This window comes from Haematobia irritans, chromosome 1, assembly GCF_050003625.1.
Source record: "Haematobia irritans isolate KBUSLIRL chromosome 1, ASM5000362v1, whole genome shotgun sequence".
NCBI classification, from domain to species: Eukaryota; Metazoa; Arthropoda; class Insecta; order Diptera; family Muscidae; genus Haematobia; species Haematobia irritans.
The window spans coordinates 206761472-206784593 of NC_134397.1; positions in this window are offsets into that span (position 1 = coordinate 206761472).

The following is a 23122-nucleotide window of genomic DNA, read 5'->3' on the forward strand; positions in this document are numbered from 1 at the left end:
GTTTTAATAGTTACATTATTTTTGTTTGTTGTTATTTTGGTTTGTGTTTCACTTTCATTTTCAAATTATCCAGATAATTATTTAAAAATTCTGAAGGGATTTATGATGGTTTTATTTATAGCAATTTACCGCTAATATGTTTTATTTTTGACTTACTTAAAATTTTTTTTTTTCAAGATTAGATTGGCAGTAGGCGCTTTCCTAAATTCTAATTCACTTTTTTGTAACACATTTTGGATAGGCTATAGAAATTGTATTCTCACTCATCACATTTTTATATTATTTGTTACTATAATTATTTTCATTTTTTTTTGGCTTTTAATATTTTAATTTATAATTAAAACGTTTCTAATAACTTTTTTTCGAGCTATATTGAATATTTCTATATTCAATATTTCAGATATAGTATCTGTGGTATTTCCTTTGGTTAATAATTTTTTTGTGGATTATTTTCGTTGTTGCCGATGACTATTATGGCGGTAATTTTTGGTTTTTGTGTTTTTATTTTCCACCGTATTAACACGTTCAGTGTATGATCACAAGTGTCAAACACTCATTCTGTTGTATACGCGGTAAGCTGAAAAAAAAAAAGTTTGTTGGACTCTGATGTGTTGTTGTGAACATCAGCCAGCAGCAGCGTATACAACAACAACATTGCAAGAATTGCCACAGTACACATAGGCATGGAATACGAAAAAAAAAATTAATAGAAAAAACAACACAGCAGCCTTCTTGGCTACCTCTGGTGCACAGTGAAGCGAATACATTTTCTTTGGTTTTAGGTTCTATCAACGGTTGCCACACTTAATAAAATTCTACCAAAAATGGTAGACGAAATTTTCTATAGAAATAAAATTTTGACAAAATTTTCTATTCAAATAAAGTTTTGAAAAAATTTTCTATTCAAATAAATTTTTGACAAAATTTTCTATTCAAATAAAATTAATACCTCATACACGTTACAGTTCCAAAATCTACCTTAACTAGATTGCAACTGTCATTTGGATTTCAAATCTACTTTTAATAAATTTCGAGCCTAATGTGAATGAGCTATTAGACAAAATATTCCAAAGAAATAAAATGTTGATGAAATTTAAATAAAGTTTTGACAAAACTTTCTGTAGGAATAAAGTTTTGACAAAACTTACTGTAGGAATAAAAGTTTGACAAAATTTTTTTATAGAAATAAAATTTTGACAAAAATACGAAAAAAAAATTAATAGAAAAACAACACAGCAGCCTTCTTTGCTACCTCTGCTGCACAGTGAATCGAATACATTTTCATTGGTTTTAGGTTCGATCAACGGTTGCCACACTTGATAGAATTCTACCAAAAATGGTAGACGTAATTTTCTATAGAAATAAAATTTTGAAAACGTTTTCTATTCAAATAACATTTTGAGAAAATTTTCAATTCAAATAAAATTTTGACAAAATTTTCTATCCAAATAAAATGTATACCTCATACACGTTACAATTCCAAAATCTACGTTAACTAGATTTCAACTGTCATTTGGATTTCAAATCTACTTTTAATAAATTTCGAGCCTAATGTGAATGAGCTATTAGACAAAATATTCCAAAGAAATAAAATGTTGATGAAATTTAAATAAAGTTTTGACAAAACTTTCTGTAGGAATAAAGTTTTGACAAAACTTACTGTAGGAATAAAAGTTTGACAACATTTTTTTATAGAAATAAAATTTTGACAAAATTTTGTATAAAAATAACATTTTCACACTTTTTTTTATAGACATAAAACTTTGAGGAAATCTTCTATAGAAATAAAATTTTGAGAAAATTTTCTATAGAAATAAAATTTTGAGAAAATTTTCTATAGAAATAAAATCTTGAGAAACCTTTCTGAAGAAATAAAATGTTGAGAAAATTTTCTACCAAAATACAAATTTGCAAAATTTTCTATAGAAAAAAATTTTGACAAAAAATTCGTTGAGAAAAAAATTTTGACAAAATTTTCTATAGAAATACCATTTTGACATAATTTATAAAGTTTTGACCAAAATCTCTATAGAAATAAAATTTTGAAAACATTTTCTATATAAATGAAATATTGACAAAATTTTCTACAGAAATAAAAATTTGACAAAATTTTCTGTGGGAAAAAATTTTTGACAAAATGTTTATATAGAAATAAAATTTTGACAAAATTTTCTATGGTAATAAAATTTTGATAAAATTTTCTATAGAAATAAAATTTTGACAAAATTTTCCATGGAAATACAATTTTGAAAAAAAAATTCCATAGAAATAAAATTTTTACAAAATTTTCCATGGAAATACAATTTTGAAAAAATGCTATAGAAATAAAATTTTCTGTATAGAAATAAAATAAAACATTGAGAAAATTTTCTATAGAAAAAAATTTGAGAAAATTTTCTATAGAAATAAAATCTTGAGAAACCTTTCTATAGAAATAAAATGTTGAGAAAATTTTCTACCAAAATACAGATTTGCAAAATTTTCTATAGAAATAAATTTTGACAAAAATTTCCTTGAGAAAAAAATTTTGACAAAATTTTCTATAGAAATAACATTTTGACAAAATTTTCTATGGGCATAAAGTTTGGACCAAAATCTCTATAGAAATAAAATTTTGACAACATTTTCTATATAAATGAAATACTGAAAAAATTTTCTATAGAAATAAAATTTTGACAAAATTTTCTGTAGGAAAAAATTTTTGACAAAATGTTTATATAGAAATAAAATTTTGACAAAATTTTCTATGGAAATAAAATTTTGAGAAAAATTTCTATAGAAATAAATTTTTGACAAAATTTTCCATGGAAATACAATTTTGAACAAATTTCCATAGAAATAACATTTTTACAAAAGTTTTCATGGAAATACAATTTTGAAAAAAATGCTATAGAAATAAAATTTTCTATAGAATTAAAATTTTCTTTATAGAAATAAAATCTTGAGAAACCTTTCTATGGAAATTGAGAACATTTTCTACCCAAAATCAAATTTGAAAAAATTTTCTATAGAAATACAATTTTGACAAAATTTTCTATAGACATACAATTTTGATAAAAATTTCTTTAAAAAAATGGACAAAATTTTCTATAGAAATAACATTTAGACAAAATTTTCTCTGGACATAAAGTTTTGACCAAAATCTCTATAGAAATAAAAGTTTAACAAAATATTCTATAGAAATTAAATTTTGGCAAAATTTTCTATAAAATTAAAATTTGGACATTTTCTATGGACATAAAGTTTTGACCAAAATATCTATGAAATAAAATTTTAAGAAAATTTTCTATAGAAATAAAATTTAGACAAAATATAAAATTAAAATTTTGATAAAAATGTCTATAGAAATAAAATGTTGACAAAATTTTCTGTAGGAATAAGCTGTTTTCGTTTTGTATGTTATTGTTGGTTTCTCTTCAATCATTTTTGTTGTTTTTGATCTCAGCTGAAAACCATGCATTGACTAACCTACAAGTGTAGCTTAACCAACAGAGGAAAAGTATGCTTGTCAAATTTATTTGGGCAAAGCCCTATAGACTGCAAGATGGTTGGATGTTGCTGTTTCGGAATTACCACATTCGTCATCAGCATCCTCTACTTGCAGCAAAACTATTAACCAATTATCGGAATAAATTCGGGTAATTCACTCAACCCAAAGTGAACTACACTTGAACCTTCCGAAACCAACCATCTTGCAGTCTATAGGGCTTTGCCCAAATAAATTTGACAAGCATACTTTTCCTCTGTTGGTTAAGCTACTCTTGTAGTTTAGACAATGCATGGTTTAAAAAAAAATTGTTTCAATATAATTTGGCCAAAACCTTCATAATTTAATTTAACTAATACAATGTAATTTCACATGCTTTATAGGTGGACAATGAATTTGTTGTTCCACAACACTGTGCACTGCCTTTGTGACTTAGTAATACAGCTAGCTGTAGCTGCCTGCCTAAAGTATGACTAATAACATAAAGCACGCGTTCAATTCAACAATAACAACAACAACACAACTGCAAGAAAAACAAGGCGAATACTACCAATAATACTAACAACAATAACAGCAACAAGTATTTTAAAAATACAATATTTGCTCTTATGCTGTTATACCATACAATTGAAATTCTATTGAAGTAGCAGCACGGCAACAGCAAAAGAAAAAAAAGGCAAGCAGCAACATGATCATCACTCCATCAATGACAGCAACAACATTTTTGAACAACGCCACTTGTACACACCGATTGTTGATGATGACGATGTTTACAAACATTTATAATTGCTCTATAACTCTTGCAAAAATTTTTGTTTTTATTATTTTTGTTGTATATTTTTAAGTTAACATACATTTTCCTTACGCATTATGATCGCCCACTTTAATTTTCCCACCCATTGAAAATACCAAAACATACACACACCCTCTAAATTTGTTTACAATACCAATTCAAACAGGTCATAATGTTAGACACTCTATTCTAACCAGACAGAGAGTCTGGTAACATAACACACAGTGATACGTAATAGAAAAAGAGACAAGCAACAACAATTGTTAGGCACCTTATTAATTGCCCCACCCTGCACTTCCTTCTGTTAACTATGTGAGTAATAATTGCATTGTCTAATAAGTCAAGACACTGCGATAATGAGAAATCCATTGAGAGAGATAAAGAGGGAGTGAGTACATCGTTGGCACTTCGAGTTAAATTAGTTGAGATGCATTTGCAATGCAAGTGGAAGATAAAGTATTTGAAAATATCATTATTTTAATTATTAAATTTAACTTTTAAACTTTAATTAAATTAAATTAGCTAATTTGATATTTTTAAAAAATTTAAGTTTGAGCAATAGTTAGCAATAGTTTCGTAAATTTATCCGAGATGTCATTATGGATTTTCAATTGTGTTAGTGAATTGTTTACTAAAGTTTACAATGTTTTGATAATGCAATGCAAGGGTTTTCTTTTATATTTCGAAATTAGAGAATAAAAACAAATATTATCGAAACTCGATTTTTTTCAAAATGTCCCCCCAATAAGATCTGTACACTTTTGCATGCGTTTGAACCAATTGTCGAAAAACTTTTGCCAGTCTGATTGAGGTATCTCCAAAACATGCATTCTGAACCGACTCTTCAGGTGTCGAAAAACATTGAACTGTACGAATGGGAATAAAAAGAAGTCATTCGGTACCAAGTCAGGGCAATACGGCAGATGGGCCATCAAATTGAGTGCTCCAAAAATCGATGTTTTGAGTTCTCCTAAAATGCAGTTGTTTGCGTCAGAGCTCGCATTGTCGTGGTGAATAGTGACCCATATTCGTTGGTTGAATTTCCAGTCACGCATTGGAATTTTTTGGAGCATTTCTTTCGACCAATCGACACGAGTCGATCTGTCCGTCTGTTGAAATCACGCTAATTTCCCTAAACAAAACGCTATCTTGAAACGTTGTACAACTAGTTGCTATAAAACTACATCGGATGGTATTGCAAATGGGTCACATCGGACCCAAATTTGCTATAGAAATAAAATTTTGACAACATTTTCTATAGATGTCAAAATTTTGATAAAATTATCTATAGATCTCAAAAATTTCTATAGAAATAAAATTTTGACAAAATTTTCTATAGATGTAAAAATTTTGATAAAATTTTCTATAGATGTAAAAATTTTGACAAAATTTTCTTTAGAAATAAAATTTTGACAAAATTTTCTATAGAAGTAACATTTTGAGAAAATTTTCTACAGAAATAAAATTTTGACACAATTTGACAAAATTTTCTATAGAAGTTAAATTTTGACAAAAATGCCCATAGAAATAAAATTTTGACAAAAATGTTATTTTTGGAAGGTGAAAATGGAACATAGATCACATGACGATCTTGTAATATCAGTTGGCTCACAGCATCAATGATTCCCGGGCACGGTTGCTACAGTTCATAGAATTCTACCAAAAATTTAAGGTTTTTTACTGTTTCCTCTTTGCAAAATATTCCTTTCCAACTAAGAGGTACTTCGATTTTATATAGAAATAAAATTTTTAGAAAATGTTCTATTGAAATAAAATTTTGACAAAATTTTCTATAGAAATAAAATGTTGACAAAGTTTCCCATAGAAATACCATTTTGTCAAAATTTTTTCTGTAAAGTCAATATCTTTAAAAATTTAAAAATTTTCGTGTTAGGTCATACTATCACAATCCATTGTAAGTTCTCCTTTTTTGTAGAAGTAGTAACTTTCCTTTGATGGTGCAAATTAAAATCCTTATAACATTTAAACTTCGACACATTAACAATACAAGGGATATTTATAAACCCAAAACATGTTCGCTAGTTGGAGAGATCAAAATATTTAATAAACAAAATAACAAAATATTTCTTTCGAAAAAAAATATTTCTTTTCGTACTAACCACACAAATTTTATCAAAGACTTCATAATAAAAATTTTCAAAGTTGGTAGATTTTTTATAGAAATAAAATTTTGACAAAATTTTCTATAGAAATAAAATTTTGACAAAATTTTCCATAGAAATAAAATTTTGACAAAATTTGCTATAGAAATAAAATTTTGACAAAATCTTCCATAGAGAATAAAATTTTGACAAAATTTTCCATAGAAATAAAATTTTCACAAAATTTTCTATAGAAATACAATTTTGACAAAATTTTTTATAGATCTCAAAATTTTCTATAGAAATAAAATTTTGACAAAATTTTCTATAGAAATAAAATTTTGACAAAATACACTCTATAGAAATAAAATTTTGACAAAATTTTATTTAGAAATAAAATTTTTACAAATTTTTTTTTTTTAATTTTGACAAAAATGCCCATAGAAATAAAATTTTGCCAAAATGTTCTACAAAAATAAAATTTTGACAAAATTTTCTATAAAAATAAAATTTTGATAAAATTTTCTATAAAAATAAAATTTTGAAAAAATTTTCTATAGGAATAAAATTTGGACAACATTTTCTATAAAAATAACATTTTGACAAAATTTGACAAAATTTTCTATAGATATAAAAATGTTGACAAAATTTTCTATTGAAGTTAAATTTTGACAAAAATGTCCATAGAAATAAAATTTTGACAAAATTTTCTATAGAAGTAACATTTTGACAAAATTTTCTTTAGAAATAAAATTTTGACAAAAATGCCCATAGAAATAAAATTTTCTATAAAAATAAAATTTTGACAAAATTTTCCATAAAAATAAAATTTTGACAAAATTTTCTATAAAAATAACATTTTGACCCAATTTGACAAAAATTTCTATAGATGTAAAAATGTTGACAAAATTTTCTATTGAAGTTGAATTTTGACAATAGTGTCCATTAAAATAAAATTTTGACAAAATATTCTATAGAAATCAAATTTTGAGACAATCTTCTATAGAAATAAAATTTTGAAAAAAAATTTCTATAGAATAACATTTTGACAAAATATTCGATAGAAATAAAATTTTGACAAAAATTTCTATATAAATAAAATTTTGACAAAAATTTCTATACAAATAAAATTTTGACCAAATTTTCTATAGAAGTAACGATTTTGACAAATTTTGCTATAGAAAATAAATTTTGACAAAATTTTCTATAGAAATAAAATATTGTTCAAATTTTCTATAGTAATAAAATTTTGTCCAAATTTTCTATAGATGTCAAAATTTTGATAAAAATTTCTATAGATCTTAAAAATTTCCATAGAAATAAAATTTTGACAAAATTTTCTATATATGTAAAAATTTTGATAAAATTTCCTATAGAAATAAAATTTTGACAACATTTTGTATAGAAATAAAATTTTGACAAAATTTTCTATAGAAGTAAAATTTTGAGAAAATTTTCTATGGAAATAAAATTTGGAGAAAATTTTCTATAGAAATAAAATTTTGACACAATTTGACAAAATTTTCTATAGAAGTTAAATTTTGACAAAAATACCCATAGAAATAAAATTTACTATAAAAATAAAATTTTGACAAAATTTTCTATAAAAACAAAATTTTGACAAAATTTTCTATAAAAATAAAATTTTGACACAATATTCTATAGAAATAAAATTTGGACAACATTTTCTATAAAAATAACATTTTGACAAAAATTTCTATAGATGTAACAATGTTGACAAAATTTTCTATTGAAGTTAAATTTTGACAAAAATTTTCTATAGGAATAAAATTTGGACAACATTTTCTATAAAAATAACATTTTGACAAAATTTGACAAAATTTTCTATAGATATAAAAATGTTGACAAAATTTTCTATTGAAGTTAAATTTTGACAAAAATGTCCATAGAAATAAAATTTTGACAAAATTTTCTATAGAAGTAACATTTTGACAAAATTTTCTTTAGAAATAAAATTTTGACAAAAATGCCCATAGAAATAAAATTTTCTATAAAAATAAAATTTTGACAAAATTTTCCATAAAAATAAAATTTTGACAAAATTTTCTATAAAAATAACATTTTGACCCAATTTGACAAAAATTTCTATAGATGTAAAAATGTTGACAAAATTTTCTATTGAAGTTGAATTTTGACAATAGTGTCCATTAAAATAAAATTTTGACAAAATATTCTATAGAAATCAAATTTTGAGACAATCTTCTATAGAAATAAAATTTTGAAAAAAAATTTCTATAGAATAACATTTTGACAAAATATTCGATAGAAATAAAATTTTGACAAAAATTTCTATATAAATAAAATTTTGACAAAAATTTCTATACAAATAAAATTTTGACCAAATTTTCTATAGAAGTAACGATTTTGACAAATTTTGCTATAGAAAATAAATTTTGACAAAATTTTCTATAGAAATAAAATATTGTTCAAATTTTCTATAGTAATAAAATTTTGTCCAAATTTTCTATAGATGTCAAAATTTTGATAAAAATTTCTATAGATCTTAAAAATTTCCATAGAAATAAAATTTTGACAAAATTTTCTATATATGTAAAAATTTTGATAAAATTTCCTATAGAAATAAAATTTTGACAACATTTTGTATAGAAATAAAATTTTGACAAAATTTTCTATAGAAGTAAAATTTTGAGAAAATTTTCTATGGAAATAAAATTTGGAGAAAATTTTCTATAGAAATAAAATTTTGACACAATTTGACAAAATTTTCTATAGAAGTTAAATTTTGACAAAAATACCCATAGAAATAAAATTTACTATAAAAATAAAATTTTGACAAAATTTTCTATAAAAACAAAATTTTGACAAAATTTTCTATAAAAATAAAATTTTGACACAATATTCTATAGAAATAAAATTTGGACAACATTTTCTATAAAAATAACATTTTGACAAAAATTTCTATAGATGTAACAATGTTGACAAAATTTTCTATTGAAGTTAAATTTTGACAAAAATGTCCATAGAAATAAAATTTTGACAAAATATTCTATAGAAATAAAATTTTGACACAATCTTCTATAGAAATAAAATTTTGACAAAATTTTCTATAGAAATAACATGTTGACAAAATATTCCATAGAAATAAAATTTTGACAAAAATCTCTATATAAATAAAATTTTGACCAAATTTTCTATAGAAGTAAAGATTTTGACAAATTTTGCTATAGAAGATAAATTTTGACAAAATTTTCTATAGAAATAAAATTTTGACAAAATTTTCTATAGAAATAAAATTTTGACAAAATTTTCTATAGAAATAAAATTTTGTAAAAATTTTCTATAGAAATAATATTTTGTCCAAATTTTCTATAAATTTAATATCTCTAAAAATTTTAATTTTCTTGTTAGATCAAAATCTATTGTGGATTTCCCTTGTGGTGCAAGCTAAAATCCTTACAACATTCGGCACATTTACAATTCAGGGGATATTAATACACCAAAACAATGTCGCTAGTACACCAAGAAAAATGTAATCTGTTTTATTAGAGGAATGAACTAACTCGTGCGAAAATTGAACTAAATTGTGGAATAAAATTTTTGAGATATCCAGTTTTAAAATTGCATTATTTGCCCAATTAACCGTGGCTCAATCATCAAAACAAAACATATGTATCTGCCTAGAGGCTTGGCATTCAAATAGGATTTAAACAAATTGAAAAGATATATTGCCCCGGTGTCTTTGTTCTAATTAGTTTTTGAGGAGAGGCTAATGAAATGACGGAAAATTGGATTGGGTTAGATGACTTGGGTGGATTTACATGCATACTACATTCACTCGATCTTAACAAAACAACTTAACACCTTCCATAAATTCTAAATCCATTTTGTTTTGGGACATTGAATGACTTAACGATATTCAAGATCACTGTCGCCTGGCTCATCTGGCGTCGCAACATTGATGGTGATGATGATCACGCATCATATTTGGTCGGTCGGTCGGCATTATCAGACTGACACTTTAAAGAGTCTACAAATGATGGCAGTTTTTATTGTTGTTGTTGTTATTGTTCTCAGCGGTCAGTTGACATGTAAATGACATTTTTAAGCAGTTAAAGTCGTTGTTTTATTTGCAAACATTTTCGGTCTGCTGAAATGAGTCTCATACACAGGAGATATACATATAGGTAGATTGAGGGACGGACGGACGGACGGATAGGTATGGACAACAACATCCAGTGGAATGTTTTCCATTGACGGCTACTCCCATAAAACTCATTTACTCGGCCACACACATACACTCAGAAGTGCTATCGATCAGGTAAAAATGTAATAAATTTCATGTTTAAATTTTATTTCAATTTTTTTTTGTTATCTTAGTGTTAAATTTTTAATGTTTCAGCTTTGGCGTTGTTATAAAAATGATTTGTTTAAAGCAAACCACGACATAATTCCATCTTTAACGAGAAGGAAGATAATTTTGTCTACAGTGAAGTAGTATAGAAGCTTCAATGAAGCATTTATAAACCAATCTCAACAAGTATCCACAGCCGAAAAAAGCAGGTCCTGTTCCAAAGATTTTGTCTTTACACTAAATATTGTGGTATTGATTCCTTGCCAAAGAAATGGAGAATTGAAATAAGGATTCAATGAAGACAATATTCTCTTTACAATTTTGGGTTTTGCGTACTTGATTCTGGCAAACAAATTTTAATTCGTTCATTTTTTTCTTAATGTGACATCATGTGCCAACTTAAGTTTCTGAATTTATACTCGACTTTAAGTTGAAATTCTTTTATGCTTCAAGTAAGAAACATCTTTAAGATAAAGTGTTGAAAAACATCTCCTGTGTTTGAACGCTTTTTTGCTTTGTGGCCAAGATACAAAAACGAATTTAAAGATGATTTTATTAATTACGAAGAATTTTTCAGACTTACTAAAGCCAAGTTAACCTTAGCCAAACAAAATTTTCTAATCACGCAGTTGGTACAATTCTGTTTTTCTAAGATAGTCCTCTCTAACCAAGAGGCACTTCAATTTGTATAGAAATAACATTTTGATAAAATTTTCTATAGAAATAGAATTTTGACAAAATTTTGTATAGAAATAAAATGTTGACAATTTTTTGTATAGAAATAAAATTTTGGCAAAATTTTCTATAGAAATAAAATTTTGACAAAATTTTCTATAGAAATAAACTTTTGACAAAATTTTCTATAGAAATAAAATGTTGGCAAAATTTTCTATAGAAATGAAATGTTGGCCAAATTTTCTGTAGAAATAAAATTTTGGAAAAGTTTTCAACAGAACTAGAATTTTGGCAGAATTTTCTACAGAAATAAAATGTTGGCAAAATTTTCTGTAGAAATAGAATTTTGGCAAAATTTTCTATAGAAATATATGTTAATTTTGACAAAATTTTCTATAGGAATAGAATTTTGGCAAAATTTTCTATAGAAATAAAATTTTGAAGAAATTTTCTATATAAATAAAATTTTGACAAAATTTTCTACAGAAATAATATTTTGACAAAATTTTCTACAGAAATAAAATTTTGAAGAAATTTTCTATAGAAATAAAATTTTGAAGAAATGTTCTATAGAAATAAAATGTTGTCAACATTTTCTGTTGAAATAAAATTTGAAAAAAAAAATTCTATAGAAATAAAATTTTGACAAAATTTTCTATAGAAATAAATTTTTGAAAAAATTTTCTATAGAAATAAAATTTTGCAAAATTTTTTATAGAAATATAATTTTGGCCATATTTTTTATAGAAATAAAATGTTGGCAAAATTTTCTGTAGAAATAAAATTTTGACAAAATTTTCTATACAAATAAAATTTTGACAAAATTTTCTATAGAAATAACATTTTGACAAAATTTTCCATAGAAATAAAATTTTGACAAAATTTTCTATAGAAATGAAATGTTGACAAAATTTTCTATAGAAATAAAATTTTGACAAAATTTTCTATAGAAATAAAAATTTGACAAAATTTTCTACAGAAATAATATTTTTACAAAATTTTCTACAGAAATAAAATTTTGAAGAAATTTTCTATAGAAATAAAATGTCAAAATTTTCTATTAAAATAAAATTTGACAAAAATTTTCTATAGAAATAAAATTTTGGCAAAATTTTCTATAGGAATAAAATTTTGACAAAAATTTTCTATAGAAATAAAATTTTGACAAAAATTTTCTATAGAAATAAAATTTTGGCAAAATTTTCTATAGAAATAAAATTTTGGCAAAATTTTCTATAGGAATAAAATTTTGACAAAATTTTCTATAAAAATAAAATTTTGACAAGATTTTCTATAGAAATAAAATTTTGACAAAATTTTCTATAGAAATAAAATTTTCTATAGAAATAAAATTTTGACAAAATTTTCCATAGAAATAAAATTTTGACAAAATTTATACAGAAATAATATTTTGACAAAATTTTCTACAGAAATAAAATTTTGAAGAAATTTTCTATAGAAATAAAATGTTGTCAAAATTTTCTATTAAAATAAAATTTGAAAAAAAATTTCTATAGAAATAAAATTTTGAAGAAATTTTCTATAGACAAATTTTTCTATAAAAAAATTTTTTTTTTGACAAAATTTTCTATAAAAATAAAATTTTTCTATAGAAATAAAATTTTGACAAAATGTTCTATAGAAATAAAATGTTGACAAAATTTTCTATGGAAATAGAATTTTGACAAAATTTTCTATAGAAATAAAATTTTGGCAAAATTTTCTATAGAAATAAAATTTAAAAAAAGAAAATCTATAGAAATGAAAAATTTCCTTCAAAATAAGAATTTTTATATTAGTTAGATTTTTGATTTTTCTTCAAATTTTGGTAAATTATTTTTTTCTTCTATGATAGGGTGTAATTTCGTGAACTGCAGTTAAAAAGTACATCGGGGTATTCATTTTACCTAGTTTTAACAACGCTTTGTGGAAATCTCAAAATGTGGAGTATAATTTAGTTTAATTTTCGCACGAGGTAGTTCATTCTATAAACAGTTTACTTTTTTTGCTGTGCAAGTAACTGTCGTTTGATGGTCATCTATAAATCTTAGTATTAATTTCAACTATGACAATGTCCATTCACTTCGAACGGCAAAAATATATGATTTCATAAATATCAAAAATCGACACGATCACTAGACTCCCTAGAACCTCACCCATATTCTAATTGTTGACAAATCAACGAAATAAATTATACGCTAATTAATACTTTATATATTTATGGCTTATCAAAATTTTGTGATCTTTTATTTCAGTAACTCGCGTAATAATTCAATCATGGTGAACAATAAAGAGAAACATTCAAATTTTTCGTTTTTGATCCAATGAAATATGACAAAAATCACAGCAACTATTCGCACCATTAATTAAAATGCAAACTAAGTAAGAGACTCATAGGCAGCCGGCATGCGTCCGTCTGTCTGTGTCTGTAGCTCTCTGATCCAAAGCTCTGCTCCAACAGTGACATGAATAACAAATCACAAGAGGCTTATTGCGAGCATTAAACAATTGCCAGACGGACACAACAGAATAATCATCCCATCGACCAGAGGCAATGAATGATGATAGTGTTATTGTGTTTTGCACAGGGACCCTGGGACAGACTAAATGGCCCCACCAAGATGGCAAAGAAGACTAATAAGCAACAGATAGCCTGGTCAACAAATACAAAAAAATTAGCAAAACATTTTTCAAAATTACACCAACATCAATTACATTCGTTTGTCGTCTATGTTCATGTGCACCACCTTAATTACTCTCTCCTCTCACTGTCTCACTTAGATATGACTCATTACGCCGGCTAACATACATACCTCCCTGGCATGACGTGATCATTGACCAATCACAAATCAGAGTTTTTTTCACTTGCCATTAAGGTCATAATAACGAAGATGTTGGCTATGCACTACGATAACGAAGTGGTGTTGAGTGAAATGGCCAAGAGAGCGAGAGATTTCTTATGCAAATGCTATGAGTACACAATTTGAAATTTCTTGACCAATATAAAATAATAAGACTAGGTAGTGACGTTGTTTATTTTTCTTTTTAGTGGAATCAAAAGCGCAACAGGTTGTTGACTGGGTAAAATGCAGCTAATGCCTTATACCAAAAAAACGTATATTTTAATTTTTTTGGAGGTTTTATTTCAAATTCTTTACGGTTACTTTTCCCCCTCCACCTATAGTCTAAAAGTTTTCGCATTTCATTTGTCCTTTGAAGTTTAAGAAAAATTATGATGCATCAGACCGGATTGCATTTACGTTGCGGCTCGTGCCAAAAATAATCTACCAAAATTGTTAAGAAAATTCTACCAAAAATCTACCATATTTAAAACAATATCTTATTTAGAAGTTTTGATCAAATTTTTGTTGTTACAATAAAAAATTTTTATTTTAGAATTTTATTTCAGTATTTGCAATATTATTTATTATAATCTGATCCTATTAGCGACAATTTTGTGGGTGTATAAATATCCCTTCAATTGCAAATGTGTCGCATTTTAAATGTTTTAACGATTTTATCTTGCACCAACAAAAGGGAAGAACTTACTCACAAATGACTTTTATATTGTGACCTAGTACGAAAATCAGAATTTTTTAAAATTTATAAAATATTTTGTTAACATTCTACTTATATAAAAAAAAATTTATTTCAATTGAAAATTCTCTCAACATTTTATTTTCATAGAAAATTTTGTCAAAATTTTATTTGCATAGAAAATTTTGTCAAAATTTTATTTCCAAAGAAAATTTTATCAAAATTTTATTTCTATAAAATATTTTCTCAACATTTTATTTCAATTGAAAATTTTGTCAAAATTTTATTCCTATAGAAAAATTTGTCACAATTTTATTTTTAAAGAAAATTTTGTTAACATTTTATTTGTTTTGTTTTTTATTGTTGGTTTGTTCTGCAATCATTTTTTTTTTTTTTGTATTCAGCTTAAAACCTTGCGTTGGCAAACCAACAAGAGTGTCTTAGCTAACAGAGAAAAAATGTATTTGTCAAAATTTTATTTTTCAAAAAAATTTCTCAAAATTTTATTTCTATAAAAAATTGGTAAAAATTTTACTTCTATAGAAACTTTTTTCAAAATTTTATTTCTGTAGAAAAATTTGTCAAAAATTTTTTTCTTTTATAGAAAACTATGTCAAAAGTTTACTTCCATTGGAAATCTTGTCGCAATTTTCTTTGTTATATTAAATTTTGTCAAAATTTTATTTCTATAGACAATTTTATCAAAATTTTGTTTCAATAGAAAACTATGTCAAAATTTCATTTCCATTGGGAATCTGTCGCAATTTTCTTTGTTATATTAAATTTTGTCAAAATTTTATTTCTATAGAAAATTTTATATCAATAGAACATTTTGCCTAAATTTTATCTCTATAGAAAATTTTGTCCAAATTTTATTTCTATAGGAAATCTTGTCAAAATTTTCTTTTTTCTGTTAAATTTTGTCAAAAATTTTATTTCTATAGAAAATTTTGTCAAAATTTTATTTCTAATAAAATTTTTTGTCAAAATCTTATTTTTATAGAAAATTTTGTCAAAAATTTATTTCTATAGAAAATTTTGTCAAAATTTTATTTCTGTGGAAAATTTTGTCAAAAATTTATTGCTATAGAAAATTTTGTCAAAATTTTATTTCTAATAGAAAATTTTGTCAAACTTTTATTTCTAATAAAAATTTTTGTCAAAATCTTATTTTTATAGAAAATTTTGTCAAAATTTTATTTTTATAGAAAATTTTGTCAAAATTTTATTTCTAATAAAATTTTTTTTCAAAATCTTATTTTTATAGCAAATTTTGTCAAAATTTTATTTCTGTGGAAAATTTTGTCAAAAATTTATTTCTATAAAAAATTTTGTCAAAATTTTATTTCTGTGGAAAATTTTGTCAAAATTTTATTTCTAATAGAAAATTTTGTCAAAATTTTATTTCTGTGGAAAATTTTGTCAAAAATTTATTTCTATAGAAAATTTTGTCACTATTTTATTTCTGTGGAAAATTTTGTCAAAAAATTATTTCTATAGAAAATTTTGTCAAAATTTTATTTCTATAGAAAATTTTGTCAAAATTTTATTTCTAATAGAAAATGTTGTCAAACTTTTATTTCTAATAAAATTTTTGGTCAAAATCTTATTTTTATAGAAAATTGTGTCAAAATTTTATTTTTATAGAAAATGTTTTGTCAAAATTTTATTTCTATAGAAAATTTTGTCAAAAACTTATTTCTATAGAAAATTTTGTCAAAATTTTATTTCTATAGAAGATTTTCTTAAAATTTATTTCTATAGAAAATTTTGTCAAAATTTCATTTCTATAGAAAATTTTGTCAAAATTTTATTTCTATAGAAAATTTTGTCAAAAATTTATTTCTATAGAACATTTTGTCAAAATTTTATATCAATGGAAAATCTTGTCAAAATTGTATCTCTATAGAAAATGTTGTCAAAATTTTATCTCTATAGAAAATTTTGTCCACATTTGATCTCTATAGAAAATTTTGTCCAAATTTTATTTCTATAGGAAATTTTCTCAAAATTTTCTTTTTTCTGTTAAATTTTGTCAAAATTTTATTTCTACAAAATTTTTTTTCAAAATTTAATTTCTGTAAAAAAATTTCTCAAAATTTTATTTCCATAGAAAATTTTGTCAACATTTTATTTTTAAAGAAAATTTTGTTAAAATTTTATTTGTTGTTTTTTATTTAATTAGTTTTGTTGTTTTTACAAATATGAAAAAGGTCGAACAGTCGAAAATTGACTTTGTCAAATTTTGAAAAAAAAACAGCCGAAAAGTCGACCTTTGAAAAAGTCGATTTTCATTACAATCCTTAATTCAAAGTGGCAGCACTGACCGGGTAATACCTCTCGGCTCCTCATAGTAAATTTTTTTATATTTATTTGATTGTCTTAACGCGTTTGCAAAACATTCGAAATGTAAATATATATCATCCCTTTATGGATCTTCATGTGAAGTCATCTTCTCTATAAATTAAAAATGTTCGTCATCATAACACTTTCCTGTCAAAATCAAACAAATGCCCATGGATTCGTGAGATTTTCCCCCATTGTAGTAATGAACTTTAATATAGCAATGGAAAAATGAACACCTCGCCCCACCAACAACTTTATTTCCGTATACAAAAGTCAATATTAACTTTTGTTAGATACTCGTATTTGAATGTGATCGTGAATATAGAACAGAAACACGAATTTTAAAGCGGAAATTCCTGATATACTGTGACAAGAAGATAACCACCACAAAGATATAACAAATCGTCATACTTATCTAGGTGGTTTACGGAGAGTTGGATGTACATTGATGTTAAAGGCGTAATCGCGAATTCATTTTTGTCTAGAAACAAAGGAACCTCAACCATATTCATTGCATTGACCACTAAAACAAAATTACAGACCATTTAGTTTTCTTACTTGGTTTCCTATATACTTTTTTTATTTTTTTTTGTATTTTCATTATCCACAAATAAAAGTAACTGAGGCAATGAATGTAAACAATAATTATTGCAATTGTATATGTACGAAACGATACAAGGCGAACTTACATATTTTCGTAAGACGCAATAAGGCTCAATACAAATCAAGCCAATATGGCAAGAACGCTTTGTAAGTTCAAAAAAAAAAATTAAATAAAATAAAAAAACTTCGCCTCACTACAAATTAGAGGTATGAGCGTAAGTGAAATTGCCTTATTTCAACAGACAGACACACTGAAAAAATATCGCCTTTCAACGTGGTCACATGTTTGTTGTTTTTGATGGTCCACTTCCACAAGTTTACTTGGATCCAAAGATTTTGAATATTTACTCTTAATTTTAAAGAAGCCGCATCTTTGGCTCGGAATCAATACCAAAGTCCTTAAGGGAAGGTCCAAATCTTTGGATCCAAGTAAACTTTTTTGAGTGTAGCTAGTGTGTCCAATAAAATAATTATAAGCAATTTTTCCAAAAATTTTCAGCGCACAAATCTGACGCCTTAAAATATGCGAAAAAATGTTCTGCAGTCACGGTTGCCACAGTTGGAAGAATTCTACCAAAAATGATAAATTTCTTATTGTTTGGTAGATTGGTAGAGTTATTGATATTTTGGTAGAATTTGCAAACAATTCCTCTCTAACTAAGAGGTACTTCAATTTTGTATAGGACTAAAATTTTGACAAAATTTTCTATAGAAATAAAATTTTGACAAAATTTTCTATAGAAATAAAATTTTGACGAAATTTTCTATAGAAATACAATTTTGACAAAATTTTCGATAGAAATACAATTTTGCAAAAATTGTCTATAGAAATAAAATTTTTCAAGAATTTTCGATAGAAATAAAATTTTGACAACATTTTCTATTAGAAATAAAATTTTGACAAAATTTTCTATAAAAATAAAATTTTGACCAAATTTTCTATAGAAATAAAATTTTGACAAAATTTTGTATAGAAATAAAATTTTGACAAAATTTAGCGCACACACCTGACGCCTTATAATATGCAAAAAAATGTTCTGCAGCCACGGTTGCCACAGTTGATAGAATTCTACCAAAAATGATAAATTTCTTATTGTTTGGTAGATTGGTAGAGTTCTGTATATTTTGGTATATTGGTAGAGTTCTTGATATTTTGGTAGAATTTGTAAAACAATTCCTCTCTAACTAAGAGGTACTTCAATTTTGTATAGGACTAAAATTTTGACAAAATTTTCTATAGAAATAAAATTTTGACAAAATTTTCTATAGAAATAAAATTTTTACAAAATTTTCTAGAAATAAAACTTTGACAAAATTTTCTATAGAAATAAAACTTTGACAAAATTTTCTATAGAAATAAAATTTTGACAAAATTTTCTATAGAAATAAAATTTTGACAAAATTTTCTATAGAAACAAAATATTGACAAAATTTTGTATAGAAATAAAATTTTGACAACATTTTCTACAGAAATAAAATTCCCACAAAATTTTCTATAGAAATAAAATTTTGACAAAATTTTCTATAGAAGTAAAATTTTGACAAAATTTTCTATAGAAATAAAATGATGACAAAATTTTCTAAAGAAATAACATTTTGACAAAATTTTCTATAAAAATAAAATTTTGACAACATTTTCTATAGAAATAAAATTTTGATAAAATTTTCTATAGAAGTAAAATTTTTCTACAGAAATAAAATTTTGACAAAATTTTCTATAGAAATAACATTTTGACAAAATTTTCTAAAGAAATAAAATTTTAACAAAATTTTCTATAAAAATAAAATTTTGACAACATTTTCTATAGTAATAAAATTTTGACAACATTTTCTATAGTAATAAAATTTTGACAAAATTTTCTATGGAAATAAAATTTTGACAAAATTTTCTATAGAAATAAAATTTTGACAAAATTTTCTATAGAAATAAAATTTTGACAAAATTTTATATAGAAATAAAAATTAAACAACATTTTCTATAGAAATAAAATTTTTGGAAAATATTTCTATAGAAATAAAATTCAAATATTTGATCAAAAACATCAAAATATTTTTTTTTTTTTAAATTTAGTAGATTTTTGGAAAACTTTTCTTTAAATTTTGGTAGATTATTTTTGGCACGAGTGGCAACCTTAACCATTAAAGCCTGGTTATGTATCCAAAAACGGTTCGTAGGCGTAGCGTTGCGTGTCAGCTGATTGTTTTTGATATACGACAGCCCATACAAACGATTACCCAACGTTTGCACAACGTAAGCGTATCGTAAGATTCAGAAAAAACAAAAATTTACGTGTCGTTATCGTATCAGCTGATCAAAAAACAAGCGTAATCGATTGAAAGAATAAGAAAAATGCTTTAGCGTGAAAATATATTTAATTAAAAATGTACACACAAAAAAATTTCAATTAATTTTTTAATTGAAATGTCTTCAATCACAGAAATGATAGTATCAATTAAAAAATTAATTGGCAGTCAATTAAAAAATTAATTGATCCAATTAAAAAATTAATTGATACTATTAATTTGTGTGATTGATTTTTATTTCAATTATAAAATTTGTTGATTCAATTAAATATTTAATTGAATATTTTTTAAAACTCAATTAAGATTTTAATTGGAAAAATTTTCGTGAATTTTTTTCTGTGTACTACTGCGTTGTTCTTGGTTAAAATGGAGGATGAAAAATTAATAAACTTTTTTTCTGCGTGTTCTTGAAAATCGCCAAAAAATCATACGTTGGCGTTATGTTACGGCTACGTTACATTTTTAGATGATAACCAGTCTTTTAACTGTTAATTTCAAGGATTAATTTTCGATGAAATGAAGATAAAATTTATTGAAACCTCAGTGCTATCGCGAGTCCTTAGCCTAGTGTTTCAGGCTAGAAGAAGATTCGCCACATAATTTTCTTCTCAAATTTGGAAGCAGCAACCTTTTGGGAATAAAATCTCTTGAGTTGGTTAAATAGACCATTGCGATAAGAGAAATTGTCGATATTTTCAATAAACCTAGCAATGAAACATTTCTTTTTATTCTATTTGCCCGTTTAAAGTGAAAATTTATATTTTGGACAATTAATGTCGTAAAAAAATAGAAAATCAATAAAAAAGTAAAAAAAAAACAACGCAAAAATTAAAAAAAAAATTACCCCGCAGAGATTTGAACCTGTGCCCGTTGAATTATCCTTTTCAATGGAAGTTTTTTTATTGAAATTTCGCAATTTCGAAAATTTTCAATTTTCTGTTGAGTAAATAATAAAAATAAACAAGTATATACGGCCGTAAGTTCGGCCAGGCCGAAGCTTATGTACCCTCCATCATGGATTGCGTAGAAACTTCTTCTAAACACTGCCATCGACAATCGAATTACTTAAGTTGCGGTAACGCTTGCCGATGGCAAGGCATCTTAAAACCTCCTAACACCATCTTCTAAATTGTATGATAAAATTTTCTATAGAAAGAAAATTTTGACAAAAATTTCTACAGAAATAAAATTTTAACAAAATTTTCTATAGAAATAAACTTTTCTATAGAAATAAACTTTTTATGAACCGAATAAAATTTGAAATAAAATTTTGACAAAATTTTCTGTAGAAATAAAATGTTGACAATGATGAAAATTTTATTATGAACCGAATAATATTTTAACAAAATTTTCTCTAGAAATAAAATTTTGACAAAATTTTCAATAGAAATAAAATTTTGAAAAAATTTTCTATAGAAAAAAATTTTGGTAGATTATTTTTGGCTCTAGTGGCAACCATGATTATGGACCGATATGGACCAATTTTTGTGTGATTGGACCAATTTTGGTATGGTTGTTAGCGACCATATACTAACACCACGTTCCTAATTTGAACCGGATCGGATGAATTTTGCTCCTCCAAGAGGCTCCGGAGGTCAAATCTGGAGAACGTTTTATATGGGGGCTATATATAATTATGGACCGATATGGACCAATTCTGGCACGGTAGTTAAAGATCATATACTAACACCATGTTCCAAATTACAACCGGATTGGATGAAATTTGCTTCTCTTGGAGACTTCGCAAGCCAGATCTGGGGATCGTTTTATATGGGGGCTATATATAATTATGAACCGATGTGGACCAATTTTTGCATGGTTGTTAGAGACCATATACCAATATCATGTACCAAATTTCAGGCGGATCGGATGAAATTTGCTTCTCTTTGAGGCTCCGCAACCCAAATCTGGGGATCGGTTTATATGGGCGCTTTATATAATTATGGACCGATGTGGACCAATTTTTGCATGGTTGTTAGAGACCATATACCAATACCATGTACCAAAATTCAGCCGGATCGGATGCGATTTGCTTCTCTTTGAGGCTTTGCAAGCCAAATCTGGAGATCGGTTTATATGGGGGCTATATATAATTATGAACCGATGTGGACCAATTTTTGCATGGTTGTTAGAGACCACATACCAACATTATGTACCAAATTTCAGCCGGATCGGATGAAATATGCTTATCTTAGAGGCTCCAGAACCCAAATCTAGGGATCGGTTTATATGGGCGCTATATATAATTATGGACCGATGTGGACCAATTTTTGCACGGTTGGTAGAGACAATATACCAACACCATGTACCAAATTTCAGCCGGATCGGATGAAATATGCTTCTCTTAGAGGCTCCACAAGCCAAATCTGGGGATCGGTTTATATGGGGACTATATATAATTAAGGATCGATATGGACCAATTTTTGCATGGTTGTTAAAGACCATATACCAACATCATGTACCAAATTTCAGCCGGATCGGATAAAATTTGCTTCTCTTTTAGGCTCCGCAAGCCAAATCTGGGGATCGGTTTATATGGGGGCTATATATAATTATAGACCGATGTGGACCAATTTGTGCACGGTTGTTAGAGACCATATACCAACACCATGTACCAAATTTCATCCGGATCGGATGAAATATGCTTCTCTTAGAGGCTCCACAAGCTAAATCTGGGGATCGGTTTATATGGGGGCTATATATAATTATGGACCGATATGGACCAATTTTTGCATGGTTGTTAGAGACCATATACCAACATCATGTACCAAATTTCAGCCGGATCGGATAAAATTTGCTTCTCTTTTAGGCTCCGCAAGCCAAATCTGGGGATCGGTTTATATGGGGGCTACATATAATTATGGACCGATGTGGACCAATTTTGGCATGGTTGGTAGAGACCATATACTAACAGCATGTACCAACTTTCAGCCGAATCGGAT